We start from the raw sequence: 8,832 nt of genomic DNA on the forward strand, positions 1-8,832 counted from the left end.
GTGTAGCCTACAGAAACAATTTGCAACAATTAGTAACTTAAAGTGCAATAAAAAGTGTAAAATGCAGAAATCACTTAAAGTAGCAGTAAAACAGGCGAAATGCAGTCGCTAGCTTAATAACAGTGGGAAAGCCACAAAAATACTTATATCTGGTAGAAAGTCACTCTTTTAGCTCTCTGCTGCTTGGATCACTCTGCAGGCCACCACGAGGATCTGTGCTGAGTTGGTACAAGCTGGAAAAACGCGTGTTTAGCGTGTTTTATAGCAGGGGGCTGAAAGGAGCTAGGAATTGGCCCAAAACGACCAATGGACTACTAGTTTCCGGCTGAAACTTCACCAAATCAGACAGAAAGGCTGCTCAATGCTTCCCACTCCCACTGGTAAGCAAAGAAACTTCCCTCCTCCCTAATAAGGCAATGGATCAGTAACAGGAACTGAAAACAAAGCCCAGGGATCAGCAACTCTGAAACTGGACTACTCTAGTTCAGTAAGGCGGGGAAAACAAGAGATTTTTTTTGTTTTATTACAGAGACAAGGAAAAAAAACAGACAGTAAATGCTATAAATGCTGTAAATCGGCTAGCGCACTTTAGTGTGTAGCCTACAGAAACAATTTGCAACAATTAGTAACTTAAAGTGCAATAAACAGTGTAAAATGCAGAAATCACTTAAAGTAGCAGTAAAACAGGCGAAATGCAGTCGCTAGCTTAATAACAGTGGGAAAGCCACAAAAATACTTATATCTGGTAGAAAGTCACTCTTTTAGCTCTCTGCTGCTTGGATCACTCTGCAGGCCACCACGAGGATCTGTGCTGAGTTGGTACAAGCTGGAAAAAGCGTGTTTAGCGTGTTTTATAGCAGGGGCTGAAAGGAGCTAGGAATTGGCCCAAAACGACCAATGGACTACTAGTTTCGGCTGAAGCTTCACCAAATCGGACAGAAAGGCTGCTCAGTGCTTCCCACTCCCACTGGTAAGCAAAGAAACTTCCCTCCTCCCTAATAAGGCAATGGATCAGTAACAGGAACTAAAAACAAAGCCCAGGGATCAGCAACTCTGAAACTGGACTACTCTAGTTCAGTAAGGCGGGAAAACAAGAGATTTTTTGTTTTATTACAGAGACAAGGAAAAAACAGACAGTAAATGCTATAAATGCTGTAAATCGGCTAAGCGCACTTTAGTGTGTAGCCTACAGAAACAATTTGCAACAATTAGTAACTTAAAGTGCAATAAACAGTGTAAAATGCAGAAATCACTTAAAGTAGCAGTAAAACAGGCGAAATGCAGTCGCTAGCTTAATAACAGTGGGAAAGCCACAAAAATACTTATATCTGGTAGAAAGTCACTCTTTTAGCTCTCTGCTGCTTGGATCACTCTGCAGGCCACCACGAGGATCTGTGCTGAGTTGGTACAAGCTGGAAAACGTGTTTAGTGTGTTTTATAGCAGGGGCTGAAAGAGCTAGGAACTGGCCCAAAACGACCAATGGACTACTAGTTTCTGGCTGAAACTTCACCAAATTGGACAAAAGGCCGCTCAGTGCTTCCCACTCCCACTGGTAAGCAAAGAAACTTCCCTCCTTCCTAATAAGGCAATGGATCAGTAACAGGAACTAAAAACAAAGCCCAGGGATCAGCAACTCTGAAACTGGACTACTCTAGTTCAGTAAGGCAGGAAAACAAGAGAATTTTTTTTTTTTTTTTTTTACAGAGACAAGGGAAAAAACAGACAGTAAATGCTATAAAAACAATTCACATGCAGTGCAAGCTGGCACACTTGAGTATGTAGCAATATTAGTCCAGACAGAGTATGAAAAAATGTAATTAAATTAAAAGGACTAAAAGCAAGTGCAGAAAGGGGTTATTAGAGAGAATGCGGTAAAGAGAAGGGACTGGGGGAGTGGCCTAGATCAAATGTACAGTGGGGCGGGCACTGCAAAACCCACCAAATTTAAACTACATCCAAGAAGAGGGAGGTGGGGTGGGGAGGACAGTTTCAACAGAGCTAGATCTGAGAAATCAGTCCCCAAGTTATAACAACCACAATAAAATGAAGGAAATATACTTAAATCAGCTTATGTCCAGTTGATGTATGCAGACAAATCTCAGTAGCAGCAACTCTACTTAAAATGATTACCAGAGATGTAACCAACACAGGTTTTAAAGTTATCAGAAAACCCCGCAAGCTAATTAACACTTAAAGGAATTTCAGAGCAGTTTAACAACTAGTGCAGAGCTTCAGACACACACACAAGACAGTTTCAACAGAGCTAGATCTGAGAAATCAGTCCCCAAGTTATAACAACCACAATAAAATGAAGGAAATATACTTAAATCAGCTTATGTCCAGTTGATGTATGCAGACAAATCTCAGTAGCAGCAACTCTACTTAAAATGATTACCAGAGATGTAACCAACACAGGTTTTAAAGTTATCAGAAAACCCCCAAGCTAATTAACACTTAAAGGAATTTCAGAGCAGTTTAACAACTAGTGCAGAGCTTCAGACACACACACAAGACAGTTTCAACAGAGCTAGATCTGAGAAATCAGTCCCCAAGTTATAACAACCACAATAAAATGAAGGAAATATACTTAAATCAGCTTATGTCCAGTTGATGTATGCAGACAAATCTCAGTAGCAGCAACTCTACTTAAAATGATTACCAGAGATGTAACCAACACAGGTTTTAAAGTTATCAGAAAACCCCCAAGCTAATTAACACTTAAAGGAATTTCAGAGCAGTTTAACAACTAGTGCAGAGCTTCAGACACACACACAAGACAGTTTCAACAGAGCTAGATCTGAGAAATCAGTCCCCAAGTTATAACAACCACAATAAAATGAAGGAAATATACTTAAATCAGCTTATGTCCAGTTGATGTATGCAGACAAATCTCAGTAGCAGCAACTCTACTTAAAATGATTACCAGAGATGTAACCAACACAGGTTTTAAAGTTATCAGAAAACCCCCAAGCTAATTAACACTTAAAGGAATTTCAGAGCAGTTTAACAACTAGTGCAGAGCTTCAGACACACACACAAGACAGTTTCAACAGAGCTAGATCTGAGAAATCAGTCCCCAAGTTATAACAACCACAATAAAATGAAGGAAATATACTTAAATCAGCTTATGTCCAGTTGATGTATGCAGACAAATCTCAGTAGCAGCAACTCTACTTAAAATGATTACCAGAGATGTAACCAACACAGGTTTTAAAGTTATCAGAAAACCCCCAAGCTAATTAACACTTAAAGGAATTTCAGAGCAGTTTAACAACTAGTGCAGAGCTTCAGACACACACACAAGACAGTTTCAACAGAGCTAGATCTGAGAAATCAGTCCCCAAGTTATAACAACCACAATAAAATGAAGGAAATATACTTAAATCAGCTTATGTCCAGTTGATGTATGCAGACAAATCTCAGTAGCAGCAACTCTACTTAAAATGATTACCAGAGATGTAACCAACACAGGTTTTAAAGTTATCAGAAAACCCCCAAGCTAATTAACACTTAAAGGAATTTCAGAGCAGTTTAACAACTAGTGCAGAGCTTCAGACACACACACAAGACAGTTTCAACAGAGCTAGATCTGAGAAATCAGTCCCCAAGTTATAACAACCACAATAAAATGAAGGAAATATACTTAAATCAGCTTATGTCCAGTTGATGTATGCAGACAAATCTCAGTAGCAGCAACTCTACTTAAAATGATTACCAGAGATGTAACCAACACAGGTTTTAAAGTTATCAGAAAACCCCCAAGCTAATTAACACTTAAAGGAATTTCAGAGCAGTTTAACAACTAGTGCAGAGCTTCAGACACACACACAAGACAGTTTCAACAGAGCTAGATCTGAGAAATCAGTCCCCAAGTTATAACAACCACAATAAAATGAAGGAAATATACTTAAATCAGCTTATGTCCAGTTGATGTATGCAGACAAATCTCAGTAGCAGCAACTCTACTTAAAATGATTACCAGAGATGTAACCAACACAGGTTTTAAAGTTATCAGAAAAACCCCCAAGCTAATTAACACTTAAAGGAATTTCAGAGCAGTTTAACAACTAGTGCAGAGCTTCAGACACACACACAAGACAGTTTCAACAGAGCTAGATCTGAGAAATCAGTCCCCAAGTTATAACAACCACAATAAAATGAAGGAAATATACTTAAATCAGCTTATGTCCAGTTGATGTATGCAGACAAATCTCAGTAGCAGCAACTCTACTTAAAATGATTACCAGAGATGTAACCAACACAGGTTTTAAAGTTATCAGAAAACCCCCAAGCTAATTAACACTTAAAGGAATTTCAGAGCAGTTTAACAACTAGTGCAGAGCTTCAGACACACACACAAGACAGTTTCAACAGAGCTAGATCTGAGAAATCAGTCCCCAAGTTATAACAACCACAATAAAATGAAGGAAATATACTTAAATCAGCTTATGTCCAGTTGATGTATGCAGACAAATCTCAGTAGCAGCAACTCTACTTAAAATGATTACCAGAGATGTAACCAACACAGGTTTTAAAGTTATCAGAAAACCCCCAAGCTAATTAACACTTAAAGGAATTTCAGAGCAGTTTAACAACTAGTGCAGAGCTTCAGACACACACACAAGACAGTTTCAACAGAGCTAGATCTGAGAAATCAGTCCCCAAGTTATAACAACCACAATAAAATGAAGGAAATATACTTAAATCAGCTTATGTCCAGTTGATGTATGCAGACAAATCTCAGTAGCAGCAACTCTACTTAAAATGATTACCAGAGATGTAACCAACACAGGTTTTAAAGTTATCAGAAACCCCCAAGCTAATTAACACTTAAAGGAATTTCAGAGCAGTTTAACAACTAGTGCAGAGCTTCAGACACACACACAAGACAGTTTCAACAGAGCTAGATCTGAGAAATCAGTCCCCAAGTTATAACAACCACAATAAAATGAAGGAAATATACTTAAATCAGCTTATGTCCAGTTGATGTATGCAGACAAATCTCAGTAGCAGCAACTCTACTTAAAATGATTACCAGAGATGTAACCAACACAGGTTTTAAAGTTATCAGAAAACCCCCAAGCTAATTAACACTTAAAGGAATTTCAGAGCAGTTTAACAACTAGTGCAGAGCTTCAGACACACACACAAGACAGTTTCAACAGAGCTAGATCTGAGAAATCAGTCCCCAAGTTATAACAACCACAATAAAATGAAGGAAATATACTTAAATCAGCTTATGTCCAGTTGATGTATGCAGACAAATCTCAGTAGCAGCAACTCTACTTAAAATGATTACCAGAGATGTAACCAACACAGGTTTTAAAGTTATCAGAAAACCCCCAAGCTAATTAACACTTAAAGGAATTTCAGAGCAGTTTAACAACTAGTGCAGAGCTTCAGACACACACACAAGACAGTTTCAACAGAGCTAGATCTGAGAAATCAGTCCCCAAGTTATAACAACCACAATAAAATGAAGGAAATATACTTAAATCAGCTTATGTCCAGTTGATGTATGCAGACAAATCTCAGTAGCAGCAACTCTACTTAAAATGATTACCAGAGATGTAACCAACACAGGTTTTAAAGTTATCAGAAAACCCCCAAGCTAATTAACACTTAAAGGAATTTCAGAGCAGTTTAACAACTAGTGCAGAGCTTCAGACACACACACAAGACAGTTTCAACAGAGCTAGATCTGAGAAATCAGTCCCCAAGTTATAACAACCACAATAAAATGAAGGAAATATACTTAAATCAGCTTATGTCCAGTTGATGTATGCAGACAAATCTCAGTAGCAGCAACTCTACTTAAAATGATTACCAGAGATGTAACCAACACAGGTTTTAAAGTTATCAGAAAACCCCCAAGCTAATTAACACTTAAAGGAATTTCAGAGCAGTTTAACAACTAGTGCAGAGCTTCAGACACACACACAAGACAGTTTCAACAGAGCTAGATCTGAGAAATCAGTCCCCAAGTTATAACAACCACAATAAAATGAAGGAAATATACTTAAATCAGCTTATGTCCAGTTGATGTATGCAGACAAATCTCAGTAGCAGCAACTCTACTTAAAATGATTACCAGAGATGTAACCAACACAGGTTTTAAAGTTATCAGAAAACCCCCAAGCTAATTAACACTTAAAGGAATTTCAGAGCAGTTTAACAACTAGTGCAGAGCTTCAGACACACACACAAGACAGTTTCAACAGAGCTAGATCTGAGAAATCAGTCCCCAAGTTATAACAACCACAATAAAATGAAGGAAATATACTTAAATCAGCTTATGTCCAGTTGATGTATGCAGACAAATCTCAGTAGCAGCAACTCTACTTAAAATGATTACCAGAGATGTAACCAACACAGGTTTTAAAGTTATCAGAAACCCCCAAGCTAATTAACACTTAAAGGAATTTCAGAGCAGTTTAACAACTAGTGCAGAGCTTCAGACACACACACAAGACAGTTTCAACAGAGCTAGATCTGAGAAATCAGTCCCCAAGTTATAACAACCACAATAAAATGAAGGAAATATACTTAAATCAGCTTATGTCCAGTTGATGTATGCAGACAAATCTCAGTAGCAGCAACTCTACTTAAAATGATTACCAGAGATGTAACCAACACAGGTTTTAAAGTTATCAGAAAACCCCCAAGCTAATTAACACTTAAAGGAATTTCAGAGCAGTTTAACAACTAGTGCAGAGCTTCAGACACACACACAAGACAGTTTCAACAGAGCTAGATCTGAGAAATCAGTCCCCAAGTTATAACAACCACAATAAAATGAAGGAAATATACTTAAATCAGCTTATGTCCAGTTGATGTATGCAGACAAATCTCAGTAGCAGCAACTCTACTTAAAATGATTACCAGAGATGTAACCAACACAGGTTTTAAAGTTATCAGAAAACCCCCAAGCTAATTAACACTTAAAGGAATTTCAGAGCAGTTTAACAACTAGTGCAGAGCTTCAGACACACACACAAGACAGTTTCAACAGAGCTAGATCTGAGAAATCAGTCCCCAAGTTATAACAACCACAATAAAATGAAGGAAATATACTTAAATCAGCTTATGTCCAGTTGATGTATGCAGACAAATCTCAGTAGCAGCAACTCTACTTAAAATGATTACCAGAGATGTAACCAACACAGGTTTTAAAGTTATCAGAAACCCCCAAGCTAATTAACACTTAAAGGAATTTCAGAGCAGTTTAACAACTAGTGCAGAGCTTCAGACACACACACAAGACAGTTTCAACAGAGCTAGATCTGAGAAATCAGTCCCCAAGTTATAACAACCACAATAAAATGAAGGAAATATACTTAAATCAGCTTATGTCCAGTTGATGTATGCAGACAAATCTCAGTAGCAGCAACTCTACTTAAAATGATTACCAGAGATGTAACCAACACAGGTTTTAAAGTTATCAGAAAACCCCCAAGCTAATTAACACTTAAAGGAATTTCAGAGCAGTTTAACAACTAGTGCAGAGCTTCAGACACACACACAAGACAGTTTCAACAGAGCTAGATCTGAGAAATCAGTCCCCAAGTTATAACAACCACAATAAAATGAAGGAAATATACTTAAATCAGCTTATGTCCAGTTGATGTATGCAGACAAATCTCAGTAGCAGCAACTCTACTTAAAATGATTACCAGAGATGTAACCAACACAGGTTTTAAAGTTATCAGAAAACCCCCAAGCTAATTAACACTTAAAGGAATTTCAGAGCAGTTTAACAACTAGTGCAGAGCTTCAGACACACACACAAGACAGTTTCAACAGAGCTAGATCTGAGAAATCAGTCCCCAAGTTATAACAACCACAATAAAATGAAGGAAATATACTTAAATCAGCTTATGTCCAGTTGATGTATGCAGACAAATCTCAGTAGCAGCAACTCTACTTAAAATGATTACCAGAGATGTAACCAACACAGGTTTTAAAGTTATCAGAAAACCCCCAAGCTAATTAACACTTAAAGGAATTTCAGAGCAGTTTAACAACTAGTGCAGAGCTTCAGACACACACACAAGACAGTTTCAACAGAGCTAGATCTGAGAAATCAGTCCCCAAGTTATAACAACCACAATAAAATGAAGGAAATATACTTAAATCAGCTTATGTCCAGTTGATGTATGCAGACAAATCTCAGTAGCAGCAACTCTACTTAAAATGATTACCAGAGATGTAACCAACACAGGTTTTAAAGTTATCAGAAAACCCCCAAGCTAATTAACACTTAAAGGAATTTCAGAGCAGTTTAACAACTAGTGCAGAGCTTCAGACACACACACAAGACAGTTTCAACAGAGCTAGATCTGAGAAATCAGTCCCCAAGTTATAACAACCACAATAAAATGAAGGAAATATACTTAAATCAGCTTATGTCCAGTTGATGTATGCAGACAAATCTCAGTAGCAGCAACTCTACTTAAAATGATTACCAGAGATGTAACCAACACAGGTTTTAAAGTTATCAGAAAACCCCCAAGCTAATTAACACTTAAAGGAATTTCAGAGCAGTTTAACAACTAGTGCAGAGCTTCAGACACACACACAAGACAGTTTCAACAGAGCTAGATCTGAGAAATCAGTCCCCAAGTTATAACAACCACAATAAAATGAAGGAAATATACTTAAATCAGCTTATGTCCAGTTGATGTATGCAGACAAATCTCAGTAGCAGCAACTCTACTTAAAATGATTACCAGAGATGTAACCAACACAGGTTTTAAAGTTATCAGAAAACCCCCAAGCTAATTAACACTTAAAGGAATTTCAGAGCAGTTTAACAACTAGTGCAGAGCTTC

This window comes from Protopterus annectens, chromosome 15.part0 (assembly GCF_019279795.1).
Source record: "Protopterus annectens isolate FY-2018-M chromosome 15.part0, PAN1.0, whole genome shotgun sequence".
Taxonomy (NCBI): Eukaryota; Metazoa; Chordata; order Ceratodontiformes; family Protopteridae; genus Protopterus; species Protopterus annectens.